The 21,390-nt window shown below is 32.1% G+C and overlaps 1 long non-coding RNA gene across 1 annotated transcript; it reads left to right on the top strand.

Annotated features, from left to right (window-relative positions):
* The first annotated feature begins 13,754 nt into the window (after positions 1 to 13,754).
* On the top strand, positions 13,755 to 16,619 carry LOC141653681 (uncharacterized). Its single transcript, XR_012547502.1, has 5 exons — positions 13,755 to 14,094; positions 14,254 to 14,313; positions 14,572 to 14,983; positions 15,823 to 15,890; positions 16,415 to 16,619. It is a non-coding gene; the product is annotated as an uncharacterized LOC141653681 (long non-coding RNA).
* Positions 16,620 to 21,390: the final 4,771 nt, after the last annotated feature.

Below are 21,390 nucleotides of genomic sequence, written 5' to 3'. Positions count from 1 at the left end.
AAGTTTGAGTAACATCATGTAAATTTGTTAACATTTTCAGTTTAATTGTTTACATGAAAATAAAGGGGGATTTAGGTATTATTCAGTTGAGTAAAATTATCGATCATCATTGACCATGAAAATTACTTGAGGAATATTTAGGAAGGAGAAAAATATCTATATAATACTTGTAATTTAATGTTAATATGGTACTTATAATTTTTATGGTTCGCAATGTAAATTGTAAAAAAGGCCGGAAGAATCAAAATTATGGATGATGACCTGATAAAGAAAAATTATAGAACATGTTATTAACTTTATGATTTGAAGATGAAATAAGATGAAGAAGGTATCATACTTTCCCAAATGCCATGAAATTATGACGATTAACTATATGCATGAAGGTAGTATTATATACATTAATTTTGGAAATAAATTATGTTGAAGCAAATGCATAAATAATTGCATCTCCAAATCTCATAACCAGTAAAATTGATCACAAATAGGATCCTACAACCTGTTGTATAGTAGCATTGTACAACAGGCCCATATATTACATATTAAACTATCTAAGCCCAATAAAAAAAAATTCTACACATCTCCATTTTTCCCTAATTCTGATTTATCTCCAGTCGACAAACCCTACCTCCTCTTTTTCTTCTCTAAATTTCTCTTAAACGACGACAAACCTCCTTTCTCCGTAATTCTGAGTCTAATATGGTGAAAGGGAAATTGGCATCATAATCAAGGAACGAGAAGCAATTTACATCATCATCAAGAAAGAAAAATGGATCTAATAATACTTTGAGGTAAATTTCTACACCAATCATACGAACTATTATTAGAAAAATACAAGCTAAAAAATTCGAGCACATAAGAATACGAGCTATTAAGATAAGAATATGAGCTAATGTAAAAAAGATCAATACGAGCTTAAAAGAATCACAAACTTAAAAATACGAGCACATAAGAATACGAGCTATTAAGATAATAATACGAGCTAATGTAAAAAGAATACGAGTTTAAAGGATCACGAGCTTAAAAATACGAGCACATAAGAATATGAGCTATTAAGATAAGAATACGAGCTAATGTAAAAAGAATACGAGCTTAAAAGGATCAAGAGCTTTAAAATACGAGCACATAAGAATACGAGCTATAAAAATAAGAATACGAGCTAATGTAAAAAGAATACAAGGTTCAACTATTTTCATGCATTAGAAATTTTGGATAAAAAAAGTCCTTCCTCACGAGTCACGTCATATTGATTTGTTCCATATAGTCAATTAATTATAATAATTTAAAGGAGAATATAATTCATTAGCTGGATGATGGATGAAGATGGAGAGGAGTTAGAAAAATATGGAAGAAGTCAGAGAGAGAAGGAGGATTTGATTCAAAATTAGATTACGTTATTTTTTTTGTTGTAAAAGTATTTGGAAAAAGACTAAAATAACCTTGGATGTACAATGCTTATTATACATCCAGTTGTATAGTATTGGAACTAAAATTGATGTACGAAGTAGTATTTGGTCAATGATTTTAGTAAACTTAATTTTAATTGTAAATTATATTCTTGCCCTTTTAAGTTTGTTGTTTAACAAATTAACTAGGTTTGTGACGCGTGAAATTCGCGGGTTTATCTGTTTTAGTTTTGATATTTTTATCGTATTAATATTTGTTCGAGCAATTAGTTGTTGATCCATTATTTAAAAATATATAGTCTTGAAATATATAAAAATTAGTTAGTTTAATACATTATTTCTTTGACAACTTTGGTTTATTTTTTATATCGAATCCTGGCAAGTGACAATGTGGTAGCTACTAATTTTGAGAAACCTGAAAACAGAGCAATGACAAAGACGACTCATTATTTATACGTGTGTTTTACTCCGCAATATAATAAAGTGAGTTTTTTAAATATTAAAAGTTGAAACCATCCGTAAATAATAAATTCCGTATGGAAAAATCTTCAATGACGCCTTATAAGGTTGTAAACTCAATACCTCAGTATAGTCATCTCCAAATTATTTCCAGACCTCTGCATCAACCCTCCCATAGAAATATCTTTGAAGTCTTATCACCACGTGCATGCTTCAAATATTATACATCCGAAAAACATTTATTATATCGATAGAAAAATATTAGATACGATTCAACGGTATGGTCGGTATCTACTCGGATTCATGTATGTATTACGAATTAAATTTTCATTTCAATTGCTCAATAATCTAAAAAACTATATTCTCTAAATCCGAATTCCAAAAGGTTCATAAAATTTTTTAAGTTCCTTACTACTATTTCAAGAATTTGATCCATTTCTTGTTATACTTATGTCCACCATCCTATATAAAAATAAAAATAGTATTAAAGACTATAAAACAATCTATTCCGGTTTTAAAAAAAACACATAAATTTAAAAATATACAGATTAGAATTTAGAAGCCATACTATTTAATATTTATCTGAAGGTTCACTTTTGCTTCCTTTTAGTGCGCTTCTTTTGATACGTGCCTTGATAATAGTTCATATGAAATGAGAAATAAAAATATATGTTAGAGATAATTATACTCATGAATACAAAAATACAAATTCAAATAGGTTGATCAAGAAAGCATAATAGTAAAATTACACAACAATATACGCTCAATAACAAATTTAAAGAAATATTATAAGATCTCCATTTTGAGATCAATGATCATCTTGTTAAAAAAGCATAAACCACTTAAAAAAGTAAAGTAAATTTTATAGAAAAACAATCAAAAAGTGAGAGTTGGAGAAAACTTAAACTGGAAGAGGAAATGACATAATTAAAATGATTAATTATTGTCATAATGGTTTAAAAAGTAAATTGTGAAATTTTAAAGATTTTTCATTCAATTATGTGTACTTATTAATTTATCATTAATTATGAGAGTAGGTTTTTTTTAGGGAATTATGAGAGTAAGTTTTATGTATTATTCCTGTTTTGACAAAAAAAACACATAAACTTAAAAACATACGAAGTAGAATTTAGAAATCATACTATTTAATATTTACCCAAAGGTTTACTTTCGCTTCCTTTTATTGCATGTCTTGATAATAGTTCATATAAAATGAAAATGAAAAATATAGGTTATAGATGATTATACTCGTGAATACAAAAATACAAATTCAAATAGATTGATCGGGAAAGTATAATAGTAAAATTACACTACAACAAATCATCACTTGCGCCACGAATTATGCCACGGGAACTCATAATTCGTGGCTAAATTTTGCTTAGCCACGGGAAAAACTTATTCATTATTTTGGAAAAAAATTTATGCCACGGGATAACTTTTCCCGTGGCAAAAAGTCACTTCCGCCACGAATTAGGCTACACCCGTGGCAAATAATCATTTTAGCCACGGCCTATGTCACACCCGTGGCAAAATTTTATTTAGTCACGAATTGTTCCGTGGCAAATATTTTTTTAGCCACGAACAAACAAACACCCGTGGCGAGTATCTTTTCCGACTTAAATCGAATGAAATTTAATCAAATATAATAATATGAAAATACATTTGAATATAAAAATTTAGAAACACTTTGATTAATTTAATTAATATTTTTTATTGTTTTATTTACTTTAATAAGAAATTTTAAAATTTTATAAACTTATATGCAAGCAAAGAAAAGTTTATCGTCTAATTTTTTGATTTTTTACAGATCACATTTATGTTTTGTAGGTTTTTCAAAATATTGATAATTTAAAAAAAATGTTTTATTATATACTCGGTTGTTAAACTAGTTAAAGATCGTATCACATTTAAAGATATAGAATATCAAATTGAATAAAAAAGTTATTTACCATGTCTCTTTGAAAATCCAAAATTAATATATTGTTAAACTATTTCATTCAAAATTTTATTCACAACTTTATTTGTAGGATATTTATAGAAAAATTTGAATTTGATATAAAATTTCTGAGAAATTTCCCATGGTACCCTCGAACTTTGCCAGATTACGCATGGTACCCCTTATTTTAAGTTTCAACATATGTTGCCCTTGTGTTTATCTTTTTCATTCCCAGAATACTGTTTGAGGAAATTTCGTCATAACGTCGTTACTCCTATAAGTAATTTGATGAGTAATTGTGTATGTTATGTTGTTATTGTTATATTATTTAGGTACTAAATGTTAGTTTATTAGACCAAATAAGGATTTAGGTATTATTAGATGATGAATTGATAGTGTATTAGATAACAAAAAAGGCGTCACAAGGCATATGAGTAGCGGCGTTATGATGGAAGTTTGTCAAAGGGTATTCTGAGACTGAAAAACGTAAATACAGGGGTACCATATGTAAATATTTTTAAAAAAAAGTACCATATGTAATTTGTCAAAATTCGAGGGTACCGTGTAAAATTTACGTAAAATTTAACTTGCTGAGAAAAAAAATTGGGAAATTTTTTTTCATTGAAAATGAGCGCATCACACGGAAAAATATATAAATTATAATAATTTAAAGTCACATGTGCAAATAATGTGAAAATTTTAAGAAAAGAAACAATAAATCATAACAAAGAGAAATCAGTTTAGGAAAATAAGCGATTCTTTTGTACAATAATCTTTTTCGTGGTTTTTGGGTAAAAAAGTGACTATTTTTTGGTTAATAGTGATCACTTTGGGGAAAAAAGACGTTTAATTATAAAAAGCGGTCATTATTTTACCAAAAAATGGTCTCATTTTTCATATCGCAGGTACAACGGTTATACAATAGAATTTGCGAAGAAAAATATACGAAAAAATGAGTACATGAGAAATGAAAATAAGTATGTCGATAAACAAAAGAAATAAAAAATGTTAGGAAAACACAATTAATTTTACTTTTTGGAGAAAATGGTTTTCTTGACTTGGGCAAAAAAATGATGTGAAAATCATTAATCGGGAGGTTAATGTCGAAAATTTAATTGTTTCGGCCAAAATAATATTTTTCCATAAAAATTGTAAAACATGTAACATTTATGTAATTAAATAGTACTAAAGGTAAGATTTGAAAGAAAAAATAAACTTAAAAGGATTCAAAGTGCTAATTATATCAACAAAGGTAACATTCAATTTCGGTGGCACATCAAAATAACTTTACGGTTAAGCGTGCTCAGGTGAGAGTAGTGTTGGGATGGGTGACCTCCTGGGAAGCCTCTCCGATGCTCACAAATGCATGAGTCGTGAAACTAAATAACGTTCAAATGAATCAAGTTAACTAGCGAAACAATTACCTAGATTGTCACGGTTCCGTATATGATAAAATATCCATTGTGAAAAATAAATAAATTATTTTACGTTTTATTTATTTAATTTTCATATATATTATTTGCCACGGGAATTATTTTTTCGCCACGGGAAATTTCTTTGGCCACGGGAGTTATTAGCCACGAGAGAATTCGTGGCCAAAAATTCAATAATAGCCACATTCTTGTTTTTCCCATGGCTATCCCTTTGCCACGGCCACTTGCGCCACGAAAGGTATTCCCGTGGCAAAATGATTTAGCCACAGAAATTTAGTACTTGCGCCACGAATTTAGCCGTGGCCCAAGTGCTCATTTGTAGTAGTGTTATATTAGGATATTAGGCCCATTAGGGTTAGGTTACGAGATATGACGGCTACCGTCTAGGGTTTAGAGTATTGTGATTTAATATATATATCCTCTATGTATTATGATCCCTCATGATTCAATAATACAATTCTCCCTTATGCTTCATCTCTCTCTCTATAATCTTAACATGGTACCAGAGCCTCTTTCTTGAGGACTCTAAAATTCGCTTCTGCCGTCTTGCCGGTGGGCGAAAACTTATAATGCTCACCGGCGGGATTTTCGTTGTTTACACAGATTATAAAAAAAAAAAAAATCCTCACAAAAGCTGCCGGCAGCAAGATCTGTGGCATACTCCAAAATCAAATGTGTGTTTGAGGGCTTAACATTCACTAATGATGATTAGTATGATTACTTCTAATCTTCTAATCTTCTCATCATGGATGCAAGCCGTAGGCCATATATTGAAGGGATTATGTTCTGACTTTTTTTTTTTTTTTTTTTTTTTGTTGTTACAATTGATTTTCATAATTTTCAATCAAATAAAATATGTCCTTCTAGCCGCAAATAAGTGAAAATCTCAAAATAATAAATTACCCTAATTCTTCTACTCCTAAATTTGAAATCTTCAATTTGCGTAAGGTGGTACAAATTAAAATTTGTTTGGAGTTCGAAAAAATTAACGTTCTCCAAATATTGAAATTAACGGATAATTTTCCATCTTGATGAAATTTGTTTAGGTCCGATTAGAGTTCCTAACAAATTATTTGATATTCGACAAGTTCGAAAAGCTTAACGTTCTTGTTCGAAGATATTTTCTGACGAGTTTATACTCGTTTATCTTGCCAACCTTGCGGAAATGAAAGATGGAAAATGAAGATGGAGAAGTTGACGGAAAGATTTTTTCTTATGTTTTTTTCTTGTATTTCTCCAATCGTAAAGTTCGTACTACGTACTGCCTTTACGATTGCGGGAGGGTATTAGGATATTAGGCCCATTAGGGTTAGGTTACGAGATATGACGGCTACCGTCTAGAGTTTAGAGTATTGTGATTTAATATATATATATATCCTCTATGTATTATGATCCGTCATGATTCAATAATACAATTCTCCCTTATGCTTCATCTCTCTCTCTCTCTCTCTCTCTCTATAATCTTAACAAATTACAACACAATATACGTTTAATAACAAATTAAAAGAAATATTTTTTTTGGGGCAAAAAAAAAAAGAAATATTTTTAGACCTCTATTTTGAGATCAACAATCATCCATTACTTATCAGTTTCTACCTTACGTTTTTTTACCTTTAATTTTACCTCAGTTTCGTGCCTTTTGTATTTCTTTCCTCTTCAGATTACCCACGTGATGGTTTGCCTTATCTGCATTCACATATGTTTCATGGTGCTTTAAAGTTATATAAAAAATACATTGACCAAAAGATAAAACATCAACATGGCAAAAATTTGACAAACGAATTAAAACATTGTCAAACGTAAGTCACTTAAATTAAACCAACTGGAAAACATGAATTCAAATATAAAGCAAACGATTCATAAAACCAACAACGTAACAAATTAAAATATACTTTATTGGACACAACAACAACAACAACAACAACAACAACAACAACAACAACAACAACAACGTAAAACCAACAACGTAACAAATTAAAATATACTTTATTGGACACAACAACAACAACAACAACAACAACAACACTTATCAATAACTCTCTTTTAAAATACACTTTTTAAAATTTACTCCCTTTTAAAAAAAAGTTTATAAATTACACCCAGAATAATGCAAAAATTTAAAAATTACTCCCAAACCCCTATTTTTACATTTTTATGACAAAATTGCCCCTAAGTTTTTATTCTCATATAACAAATATGATGGTGGATTTTGGGTGGAGGATTGTGGTAGTTTGCCGTGGAGTCCTTGGGTGGTAGAAAGGTGGGTAGAGTTGTAATGGAGGTCGATAAACATATGAAAAATAAAAAAATGAAGGGCATTTTAGTCATAAAAATGCAAAAATATAGGTTAGGGAGCAATTTTTAAATTTTTGCAATATTTTGGGTGTAATTTTTAAACTTTTTTTTAAAAGGGAGTAAGTTTTAAAAAGTGTATTTTAAAAGGGAGTTTTTGATAATTTACTCTAATATAATCAATATAATCAAAAAAATAAATTAAACCATAAAATACAATCCATAACTTAGAAACTCATGACAAATTGTCATATTTTAAATAAATAAAGTGAATAGAAACTATTATAGGTATTATAGGTTTTATAGTCATTCCAAAACCATAAATTCCCATATTTTAATTTAATTTTTAATTTATTTTGTGGTATTATTAAATTAGATAATTGATTGTCGGGGACCTCAAGAGATGAATTAAATATGACAAAAGGTTAGTGAAAATTCTGTGTGTTGAGTAATATAAGGATTTTTAATAATATTATTAACATATTATATTACAGAAATTAATTAAATAGAAAAAACTTTTAATTAATTTGGTGCGTGTTAAGTATTATGAAGAGTTTTAATCAATTTATTACCATGTTTAACTAAAAAAAATAGGAAAATGTTAATAATGGTGGATGTTCAGTAATATGAAGAGGTTTAATTAATTTATTAACAGGTTTTATTACAAAAATTTTAAAAACAATGAATTAAATAAGAAAAATTTAATAATGGTGAGTGTTTAGTAATATGAAGAGGTTAAATTAATTCCTTAACATGTTTTATTACAAAAAAAATAATTTTAATTATAAATTATGAAATTTATTAACATGTTTTATTACAAAAATTTTTATTAAAATGTCAATATTAATTATAAATTATGAAATTTGATGTAAATTTGTTAGGTTTATATAAATTTTGGAAGACAATATATTTAGTATACAAAATTAATTTTAATATTATAGCTATAAGTGAATTAAATTAATTTATAGATAAATGATTTTAATTATTGTCATGTAATAATAAATTGATAATCCATTCACATTAATTCGTGATTTCACATTTAAAAATATGCAACATCACATTTAAATATGACACGTCACATTAAATTTTAATCTAGGTGCCTTTTTGAATCCTATGTGGCTTTGTCCAGGGGGCTTTTATTTGTCATTTTGGGGTATTCTTTTAATTATATTTTATAGATTATATTATTAATTATAATATGTTTATTAATTTAATTAGAGTGTTATACAAACTCAGTAACACCCGGTGTCGTCTAGCACTTCCCGTATTTAAATATCTTAATACATCCTTTCGCTCATGAGATATTGGAGTCTCCCAAGATTTCAATCTTAATCACCTGCCTTTATGTATCTCAACCCAATCACCTTAGGTATCAACCAACCAATCACCCCAGATATCAGCGAGATCACCCTAGGTATCAGCAAGATCCGCAGTCGGCTTCCCCAATCTCAACACCACCGTTTGACGATCATCCCGCCTAGATTAGTCAGTTCATAAATGTAATTAAATCATAGATCTACGGAAAACGAAGAAGGATTTCAAAGAACTAAACGCACAAGTATGAGGGAGATGGTTGAGCCCACAGTAGGGGGTGCAGCTGGTTTGACGGTGATTAGGGGCTGAATGGCCGTCGTTGGGGTGGCAGTAGGTGATGTAGCATAGGTGGTTCATTATAGGAAGGGTGGTTAGGTATAACCCATCGCTTAAAATCTTTCAATTTTTTTCAAAAATATTTATTATTATCACAATTGTTAAACTAACTAATTAATATTAGATTCCTATATTACCCTTTAGTATTATTTACTTTGAAATTTGACTTTTAATGGGAAATTAAAATACATAAATAAATTATAATAATATCCCCGACATCGCTCAATTTGAGTAACACCTGGTATTGTCATCTCATTTCCATATTTAATATTCTAATAGTTATGTCGAAAAGATGGTGATCGAACTTCATTGGGTGCTTTCAAATTTTGATACCAACCCATCAAGCTACCGAATTACTTTCTAATTGATCGGGTTTGATGAATCTATCATTGTTCTAAACTTTTATCAAACTTAAATGGAGAGATTTGCGGTGTGTGTTTGAGCAATGAAGATTTCCGGTCTCATTTTATGTCTCACTTTATCTGATGTTTGAGTTTATAAAGCTATAGGCGTTATTAGATTAAAAGTTGGGAGTTTTGACATAATAAACATGTGCAAATCAAGCGGCTAGCATGGAAGGATGGTGGAGCACACCAAGGTTATAAAATCTAGAGTAAATTATCAATTATACGCACGTTAAATATACTTTTTTACATTTACACTCACGTCAATTTTTTTTTATAAATTACACCCAAGTTAATAGCTCAGTTTATAAATTGCACCCAACCCCATTTTGTATGCTGAGTCGTATTTGTTAGCGCCTAATTAAGTTATCAATTATACCCACATTATATGCACTTTTTTACATTTACTCCCACTTTTTTACATTTACTCCCTTTGTATGCTGAGTCGTATTTGTTAGCGCCTAATTAAGTTAGGATACTAAATTTTTTACAACAACTCTTCTATAGGACCGTCTTATAACATAGAACTGGCCCAAAAGGAGAGAAGCCCAAAGATAATACTTAATTTAATTTATATTTTAACAAGACGACATTTTATAATAAAAACTAACATATTTAAATATACAAGTTATTAATATAAAACTTTAGGTTATCAAAATAAAATATTTTTTTTATAAGTTTATTAACTTATTTTTTTTTTTTGGGCTTTTGGTTATTTAATTAAAAAGGTGAGTTATGAGTTGATTGTTTGGGCTTTTGGATTATGGGTTGGTCTTATACTATAAGACAGTCTTATAGAACAATTTGTGAAGAGTGAAATACAAAACTAATATACTTTCCTTTTTTTAAAAATAAAAAATGTGACGCTAATCTAGTACAAATGTAGGATTTCAACCTCGTGTGTATATTGTTTGTATATTTCTTTAACTTGGTTTAGCTCTCTATATATATGGATTTTTCTAATGTGTGTCCTTAGGGCATACATTAATAACCAACTTGATTAACATATCAACCCAACTTGATTTCAACTCATTTAGACTAAATGTGTTATTCGTGTCGGTTCGTGTCGTAAAACACCAATCATAACCCGACCCAATTACTTAAATGGGTCAGAATGTCTCAACTCTAGTCTCTAATCCGCTAAATTTATGTCAGGTTTGTGTTGTGTTATCAAACCGGATCACTATTTGTCAGCTCTAGATTGAGTTTGAAGTAAGCGATCTCCCAATAACTTAACTAGAAAACAACTCTTCCAAGTGAAAACTCAGACTCACCTCGAAAATAAAAAACGTCATCATTATATGAAACAAAAGATACACAAGAAACACATTTTTATTAATTCCTAGCAATTTCTTAAGGTAAATCAATCAACGCATTTTATGCATTTGCAAATGGAGCAATGCAAGGAACTTGAGGATTCCAATCACATCTTTTATATCCAACAAATCCATCTAAACAAGTAAAATACAAACCATCAACCAACCCTTTCCAATAATAATTTTGAGTTTCATTACATGCTTTACCTTCAACATCAAATGTAAATGCATCAATAGTTCTATCATTATCTTTTCCCAATTTAAATTGACAACTAAAACTTGTGTTATTGCTTCCATCAATTGAGAAATCATAATCAAGTGTTTCTCCATATACAAGCTTCTTTTCACCAAGATCTCTATTATCTTTATATTTGCAATGAACAATTAATTGATTTGATGGATCATGAATTCTGCTACCAACATGAAGAGTGTGTGTATCATCTGAAATTGGAACATCTCCTATAGTATTTGAGGTAGTAATGCATGAGGCAATTATGATTAGAACAAAAGAAATTAGAGGAAAAGCTTTGTTAATTGATGTCATTTTGGTGGGAGATAATTATGCTTATGAAAATAAGATAATGTTGATGTGTTGATGATTTATACTCCTGCTTAGAGTAATTCTCTTGTAAAACGGTTTTCTATATTAGATTGTAAAATCAAATAACAGAACATTTTAATACCCTTATTATGTAACGTGATGATTGGTGCCAAGTTGGTTTATCTTAGTGGGGTTTTAGGTAAATAATCACTTGATTTAACAATTATGTTTTATGTAAAACAGTGTTAATATATAAGAATTATTTTCTTATCATTATTCCATTTTTATATTTCCATACACTCATTTTCCTATTCGGTATCATTTTTATTATTATTATGATAGGTATACTCCTATGGATTTTTTTTTTTTGTTTTTTTTTTTTTTTTTTTTTTTTTGTTTGTAAATGACTTCAATGATATAAATTGCACATTATTTTTTAAAGTATTTCCTAGTATATTTGAAAGTCAAGGTAATATCTAGACATACAATGCATCATATCATGTGGAGCATTAAGTGTAAATCTTACAGACATTTAACTAAACTTAGACATAAAATCAAAGTGATTATCTTCTGATATGGCTGTGTGTTTAATTAGAGAAGATAATAATGACATTTATATGATAATTTTCTGAAATCAGAGTTTTACTTTTTAGGTAAAGAGAGTCACAAGTGCGATTTTGCTAAATTAGATTAATGTGCGCAATCAATGTTGTTAGGATCGGGATTCTACTTTGGATCGATGGGGGAGGTAGGATCGGATCGGTAGAATCGGAACGTAGAATAGTAAGATCCTACAAACTCACTAAATATAGTTTTTTATTTGGTAAAAACATACTCCCTCCTATTCTTCTTTTTCTTCCTCTTTGGTTGGGGCACAAATATTAAGGAGGATAATAAAATATGAATTGTGAGTTGGGTGGGGTTTGATGATAGGAGAGAAGAATGAATAAAATAAGGAATTGTGAGTTGGGTGGGGTTTGGTGATAGGAGAGAGAAATGAATAATTAGGAATTAAATAAAGAATTGTGAGTTGGGTGGGGTTTGGTGATAGGAGAGAGGAATGAATAAAATAAGATTAAAAAGTTTCCAAAAAAGGAAAGGGGAAGAAAACCTGAATAATCCGTTTTAGGAAATAGGGAAGAAAATAGAGAATAGGAGGGAGTATAATTTAAGATCAAATCACTTATTTATTAATATTTACCCGTAAAATATTGATAATTAATGATTTTAGTATCGATATATTAACATGTTTCTATAACTTGCACAAAAGTTCAGTTTTACGAAGACATAATATAAAAATATATATTAATATTTTTACTATGGAATCGGATCGTAGGATCGTAAGATCGTAGGATCGTGTTATGATTCTATCTCCCGAGATTTTCAAATGAGTAGGATCGTAAGATTCTACAACCGTGATAGAATCGTAGGATCCAGGATCGGTAAAGCTTTTTTAGATCGTAAAATCGTAGAATCGTAGGATCGAATCGGGATTCTGACAACAATGTGCGCAATACCATATACTCCATACACAATAACACTACTGTTTTTTGGGTTGTGTTTATTGTTCTTTCAATTATAGATTATACAATCAGTTGTATACATCTGGTTATATAGATTTGGAGCTTTATAATAAAGAATTTGAACTTGTATGTACATTTCATGGGCTTTATTGAAAAGAATCCGAGCGCCTTTATAAAAATTTTAACCTCAATATATTATAATGAAACTCAAAAATAATACATATAAACTCAATTAGATTTTAATTTTAACACCTAAAATATTAAAATCCTTAACCCCTTAAAAAGTTTATACTTGGGGTAACTGTAGCTATGAATAGTGTGGAAGCAAGTCTCCCCCTACCGTTGGATCTTCCCCTCTGTATCTCGCCCCTCCATTTTTCCTTCACTCACAGCCACATTCTTATCTTTTCATTCTGTCGTTCTGACCTTTCATTCTCATCCACCTCTCTCTTCTCACTCCTCAATACAACTCCTTCCGCCAACCCTAGCAAATCCTCTCAAAGGTATTTTCTCTGAATTTCATTTTTTTCGTTTATTCAGATCTATTTCTTTATTATTTTTGTTAGCGTCTTCTAATGATTCCTTTTTTTTTATATTGGTTGTTGTTGGTGCTGTGTGAGATTGGTTATCTCATCGTATTTGTTTACTTTTTTGCGATCTTGATTATGCCTTATTATTTCCGGCAATGTGGATAGTTATTATTATTAATCTTAATATTTACTGCTGTTGTTGTTGGTGGCGGTGTTAATGTTGTTGTTGTTGATTTTATTGATGAATTTTCATTGTTTTTCGTATAGGGTTTGGGAGCATGTGGTAACGGGGCACGGGGTTGCTGTTGGTGAAGGGGCTGCGGCGGAAGTTATTATTATTTTAATTTTTGGAGTGGGTGCTTTTCTGGTATGATTAATGTTACTGCTATTGATCAAAAATGATGAGAGGAAGGCAAGATTTGAATGATCGTTTTCTGGGTTTTTGGCTCATAAATTATACCTGTGGATCATCGAATATGTGAAGAGAATTCCATCTTCAAAAACCCTCTTCTCTCAACAACGAGCAATCGACTTCGCATTTATAACCTGCAATTTACTCATCAAAAATCTCGCCTTCCTCTTATCATTGTTCTTAACCTTATTCCAGGTATAATTTTTGATTGTTTTGATTTTATTATCAAATTGATATTTAGGTTTCATCGTTTAATTTAATCAGATAATCAAGTTCAAATTGACTTTTTCATTCAAATCTCTGTGTTTATTCTCGTTGGTTTGTTAAATTTCTTATGTTTTCAATTTTAATTAGGTTATTAATTGGCCAAATTTTGTTGCATTAGACATGTTCCTGGCAAGCTCATCCAAAAAAGTATGTTGTATGTCTTTTGATGCACGACTGTCACATGTATATGAATCTGATGAGAAATTTAAGAGAATTTCATTTGACTTGTTTGCTCATATTAGGAGCCAATTAGAAGTTTATGAAAGTATTGTTTATCATCTCCCCCACTCAAAATGGTGAATTGTCAACTACCATCTTCATCAATCTTTACATCGGTTCAATTTTCTGGGTTTTTATGGTTTTTATGTTTTTAGTTTGTTTAATTATGGTTTTGATAAATCACAGGTACTGGTTTCATTGTCCTAATTTCTACTGGTTTATTTGGCAAGTGTCACTACAAGAAAAACTAAAACAGGCGACCGAAATTTGGCGACTGATGATGGTAGTCGCCAATTTGGCGACTGATTTACAAATTAGCGACTGAAATCGCTAATTAGGCGACTGAATTTTTTAAAAAGGGTATCTAATTTGGCGATTGATATTTCAGATTTGGCGACGGATTTATAGGTAGTCGTCAATCAGTTGCCAAATTTTTTTATACAAACCAGACCCCCCTCTCTCCTACTTTACTCTTTCGAAACCAAAAAAAAAACGCGAACAACGACGACAGCGGATGACGAGCGACGAACGACACAACCACACTTCCACCGCCACTTCCACCGCCATTTCCACTGCCACTTCCACCCTCTTTAATTAGGTTAGTTTTTTTTGTTTAATTTCAGTTTAATTAGTTTAATTTGTTAGATTAATTTGTAGTTAGTTTGATTAATTTGTGGTTAGTTTGTTAGATTTATCTGTAGTTAATATGTTTGATTAATTTGTAGTTAGATTTAGTTTAATTTGTGTTTGAATTAAAAGGGAATGATTAAGAGGTTTGTGTTTAGGTTTAGGGTTATGCGGGGGGGTGGTCGGCCTTGGGTGCGTGGGTCGTGGGGTGGCCTTGGGTGGGTCGTGGGTGGTGTATGGCCGGTATTGGGTAGCTAAGTGAAACAGTCTCATTATCGTTAGTATTAAGCTAAGTGGAACTGTAATACTACGGTTTTATGAGTCTTTGGGTACTCTATCGAGTGGGCCTTACTCTGTCGAGTAAGGGTGTGTTGCGTTAAAATAGTTTCTGACCTGTTGGGTACTCGATCGAGTAACCTTGATACTCGATCGAGTAGGGGGCACTCGATCGAGTATCTCAGCTACTCGATCGAGTAGCCGGTTTACGGGGGGATGATTTGTCGGGTTTTGTTAATAATGCGATTTGGTAAATAATTACTTCCGCCACCTTTATTTAAACACTTTTATAAACCTAATCACTTTCAAAGAGAAAACAAACTACGTTCTTCGCATCAATCGCATTGTTGGCAAATCCCGGAGCTTGGAAGGTCGGAATTCGTGTTTCTTTATACCTTTGTAATCCTTGTGTCGAGGGTAAGATCTACGTACCGTTTTTATAGTATTTCGTTAAAGTTAGTTAAACCCTAATATTGGGATTTGGGGGTTTTGTTGTGTTTCGTGATTGGTAGTGATTATATGTTTGTATGTTAGGAGGAGGATTCGTAGAAGAAGCCTTTTGATATCGGTTTGTGAGATCGTGATGATGTGTTGCTTTCCAGGTAGGGTTTCCCTACTCAGTATTAGTCCCATAATGTGTTGTTGGTGTTTTGTGGTTGTTGAATATTATCATACTCGTATTATGACGATTGTTGGATTAGGTTGTTGATAGTAGCTGTGATTGATTGTATCTGTCTGTGTTCTTCGGGGCGCGTCCCTGGCTGAGTGGAGTCACTTGCGGGAGTGATTTCACGCCCATTATTCGCCTTCTGTGGAACCCGCCACAGATGGGATGTGCACATTAAGGAATTTGGGTTTATCGCTCGACGGAGATGAGCGGGGATTTGGTGGGTACGGCTGCGGTCCCCCACTGGCGGCGTGGAGTGACTGTTGCGATGGGCACTCAGCGGGGCTACACACTTTAGTGTGTAGTCGATGATTGTGGAGTTGGGAATGGAGTTCGGAGGATATCCGTGATGATTGAGTTTTTTTTTCTTGTGTTGTTGGTTTATATAAATTGTGTGATTAGTACTGACCCGTTTATTGTTTTAAAAACTGTGGTGATCCATTCGGGGATGGTGAGCAGTTGTTGAGCAGGTATGAGTCGAGTTACATGGGATAGCTGGGATGTGCCACCGTCTGATGATAGAGTCTTCCGTTGTAGCATGATTAGTTTATTAAACATTTCTTTTAGTTGAGTAGATAGTTGGTTTGAGAACTTGTAACCGTATTATGGTATTTGGTTTTGGATTATATCTTATTCACTAAAGTTATACTATTTAAATGTTGTTTCGTTATTGTCTTATGATTATCATTGCCTCGGGCAACCGAGATGGTAGCATCTTTATACCTGAGTGGTCCTGGTAAGGCACTTGGAGTATGAGGGTGTTACAGGAACCGTCTTAATTATTATTATTATTATTATTATTATTATTATTATTATTATTATTATTATTATTATTATTATTATTATTATTATTATTATTATTATTATTATTATTATTATTATTATTATTACTAAGTTAAGTGAAACCGTCTTATTATTATTAATATTAAGCTAAGTGAAACCGTATTTTGCATTAATGGAATTAGCTAAGTGGATCCATCTTTTGGATTAAGAGAAATTAGCTATTAGCTAAGTGGAACCTTCTTTAGGACTTGATTTTGATAAATTTAGTTTGATAGTTCATGTTATTGATGATTGAGGTTGAATAACCCTGTTTTTTTTTTTCTTTTCTTCTTTCAGGGTTGTCACCGCGATGCTGAGCTGTTGCTTCTTGTTTTAGTTTTCATTTTTGCTTTTACTTGATTAGGTAACCTCCTCTTACCAGTTACCTTTTAAATTTACTAATTTTAGTTCAAATTATGCTACGGACTTTAGGATAGAAACATTTATTATGTTGTTGAATTGCTATTGATTGACTTAATTAATTTAGTACCAAGTGTGTTGTTGTTTATCTTAAACTTTAAATTAGTGTTAGTTTGATTTGATGTTGACTTAGTACCCGTACAAGAATTACCCATTAGGAGTAATTCTTGAATAGTCCCCATTTTGGGACTGTCTTTGTACGTTTCAAGTCATTTAGGTAGTAAACACGTACTTGTGATTTATTAATGAGGAATGAGTTTGGTAGCGATCTCTTTAATGTTCTCCGAATACATGTATATGTGGAGTAATTAGTTATTCTACATTGATGTGTATTTGGAGAACTGAAGGGAATTGCTGCCGAATTTTTTCCTCATTAATAAATTACAAGTGTGTTTGCTAGTGACTTGAAACGTACATTGACGGGTTTAGGTTGGAGTGATAAGGACCTCATTCGAAAATGGATTACTTATTGACAATATTTATATATTGTTTTCATATGTTTATTATATAATGTGGAGTATAATGTTTAAATTTTGTATGTAATATTATTGTTATTTTTTTAAAATGTTTAAATTATTGTGGGGTCTTCTTTAGATTAAAATGAAGAGATTGGAACGTTCATGGATGTATGAAGGAAGATTAGACCATTCCAATAAGAAAAGACGTCCTACCGCTAGATTTATAAATGGTGTTAGCGAGTTTATTGAATTTGCTAAACAACAAGATGAATATGACTTGGTAGACAAAAAACTTAGGTGTCCTTGTGCCAAATGCAAAAACCTGAAATACCAGCTTGACATTGTAGTAGAAGAACATCTCATTATAAACGGGTTTAAGCCAAATTATTACAATTGGATTCACATGGAGAAGCATATTCTCCAATTCATGAACAAGCTCACACCCACCAAATACAAAATGATGAGAACCCATATAGAGAGATGGTTGTTGATGCTATGGATTCCACTATTTTTAATAGTGATGACCATACAACCATTTCTGAAGAACAACCGTCACACCCACAAGTAAAAGCTTTTATTGACATGTTAAAAGCCTCAGAAAAACTCTTGTATGAAGGAAGCAAAATGACATTGTTACAAGCCGCTTCTAGGCTAGTTACCTTGAAATGTGAGTTTAATATGCCATTTGTTGCTGTTGATGGCATTGCCTCGTTCCTTGAGGAATCTTTCCCCGATGATAATATCATGACCCGAAGTTTCTACACTACCAAAAAAGTAGTTAAAGGTCTTCAGTTACCGCTTGAAAAGATTGATGCATGTCCTGAAGGATGTATGCTATTTTGGAAAGATGATGCTTTGCTTGACAAATGTAAAGATTGTAGGGCGGATAGATATGAGACAAGTGAAGGAGATACAGTTTTGGTGTTGAAAAAAGGCAACGGTAGTAAGAGGGCCAAAAAGAGTAAGAAACCAATAGCATGTAACCAATTGTTTTACTTTCCTCTCGCACCAAGACTTCAAAGAATCTATGGCACCAAAAACATTGCCGAACAAATGAGATGGCACAAAGAAAACCCACGTGCTCCGGGGAAGATGAGTCATCCTAGTGATGGGGAAGAATGGAAACGATTTGATCAGATGTATCCTGAATTTACCAAGGAACCCCGTAATGTACGACTTGGCTTGTGTTCGGATGGATTTGATCCTTTCGGTAATTTTGGGAGGAAGTATTCTTGTTGGCCCGTTATGGTCACACCATACAACTTACCACCTTGGTTATGTATGAAAAGACCATTTATCTTCTTGTCACTTATTGTTCCTGGACCAAAAAGCCCGAAACGTAATTTGGATGTTTATTTACAACCATTGGTGGAGGAGTTGAAATATTTGTGGGAAGTTGGGGTGGAAACTTATGATGTGTCTAAAAAACAAAATTTTCAACTTAAAGCTTCCCTTTTGTGGACAATAAATGATTTTTCCGCCTATGGTATGCTATCTAGGTGGTCTAAACAAGGACAAAAAGCATGTCCTTGTTGCATGGAGGAAAGTAAAGCATTTTGGCTTCCTAATAGCAAGAAAATAAGCTGGTTTGATTTTCATAGATGCTTCTTACGAGAGGGAAATCCACAAAGGAGGAACAAGAAAGCTTTCACAAAAGGTAAAGAGGTGCTTGATGCCCCTCTGAAACGAGTGCCTGGGGAGGAGATATGGAAGACGGTATGTGATTTACCATCCCCTATTGATGGTACCGAAGAAGAATTTAAAGAATTGAAAAAGCAGAAAAATGGTTGGTTTAAAAGAAGCATTCTTTGGGACCTTCCTTATTGGAAGACAATGTTGATAAGACATAATTTGAATGTAATGCACATATAAAAGAATTTCTTTGAGCAACTAATTGACATGATCATGGATGTAGAAGGTGAAAAATGTGATAGCATTGCTTCTAGAAAAGATTTGCAGAAATTTTGTCATCGTCCCAAATTACACATTCGTGGCGACGGGTCTAAGCCAACATCCATTTTCACTCTCGACAAAGCTAAGAGAAAGGTATTGTGTGAGTGGTTACAAAATTTGAAGTTTCCTGATGGGTATGCATCAGATTTTAGTCGATGTGTTGATCTTAATAAGCTGAAGTTGCAAGGCTTGAAAAGTCATGATTGTCATGTATTCATGGAGCAAATATTACCCGTTGCTTTGAAACACCTCGTGCCGACAAACGTTTGGAATGCAGTTGTTGAGATTAGTCAATTCTTCCGAGATTTATGTGCCTCTTCAATATGTGTTGATGACATGATTCGTCTGGAAAAACAAATACCACAGATATTGTGTAAGCTTGAAATGATCTTTCCTCCTGCATTTTTTAACTCCATGGAGCATCTACCGGTTCATTTGTCATATGAAGCCAAAGTTGGGGGACCCGTGCAATATAGGTGGATGTATCCATTTGAAAGGTAATTAAGATAATCTAGCCACTTTTAAATTAAAATTAATAATAATAACTAATCTATTTATTATAGGGTTATTTAACACAAATACTCCAAACTATAGGTGGTCTGCTCATAATACTCCAAACTATGATTTAACTCAAAATAAACTCAACTTTGAATACCTTATTCCCAAAATAAACTTACTCAATTTATGACTTGTAGTATCAGGTTAAAATTGAGGTGGCGTCCACCTGGAGTCGACGTGGCACATATACCTCTTCTTACAATATTACGGAGTATAAGTTATTGTATACAATAATGCCCCACGGGCCACGACCCACTCTGATTACTCCTATTTCATCCCAATCAATTACCCCACCGTCGCACCTGATCGCCACCACCACCACAACCATAACTCAAGCCTTACAACCACCACTTTTCTCCATATAAACATTTTCAAAAGACCAGTAAATTAAGCCCCATTTTCAAAGGAACAAGATCAGATATATTCAGAAATTATTAAGCCCCTCTAATTGATGCAAAACAGATGATTGTAAAGCAACTACTTCATTGTCCTATTAATAAGCTAAACTTCAGTTAGTCCTTGATCTTCCACAAACAGTACAATTACAACATCATATTTCCGTCACTTTCTTTGTCTTTGGAAAGCCGCCATTCGAGGACCTTAAAAGGAGCTGCTCTGCTTCATATCAATTCGTTCAACTATCTTAAACCCCAAATCCCCTCCTTCCGATTCCAAATCTTCCCAAACCCTAATTTTATCCGCCCACAATTTCTCCGATCTACCGCCTCAATCAACCACCTCCAAATCCCCATTCACTCCCTTTTCCACCGCCACCGCTACCACCATCAACTGGAGCTTCCTTGGAACCTATCGCGGCGACATCGAAGGATTCAGCACTGGCCTCAAAACGAAACAAGTCCTCACTGCCTGGATGGGATTCGGAATAGGTGTTCTCACTACCAAATGTGGGGTCAAAGTGGTGGTTATGGCTGGATGTCGATGATGAAACGAGGAGTTAGGCGGCGTTGGTGGTAACGGGTTTGTTGGACTAGTGGAGTGAAAAGCTGATTATATGTTGTTTTTTTCTTGAGAAAGCTGATTATATGGTTTGGGGTATGAACAAATTATTAAGATTATGATTAATTAGTAGTAACAATTCTAATAGGAGAATTATTAATATTATTATTAGAAAAACAAAATCTAAAATGATGATGACTTGTTAATCAGGTAGCAGGTCATCCGAGTCTATTTTGGGAAGAGGGTACCCAAAGTTGGTTTTATTTT

Source organism: Silene latifolia, chromosome 1, assembly GCF_048544455.1.
Source record: "Silene latifolia isolate original U9 population chromosome 1, ASM4854445v1, whole genome shotgun sequence".
In the NCBI taxonomy this organism is placed as follows: Eukaryota; Viridiplantae; Streptophyta; class Magnoliopsida; order Caryophyllales; family Caryophyllaceae; genus Silene; species Silene latifolia.
This window is presented reverse-complemented; position numbering and strand designations above follow the sequence as displayed.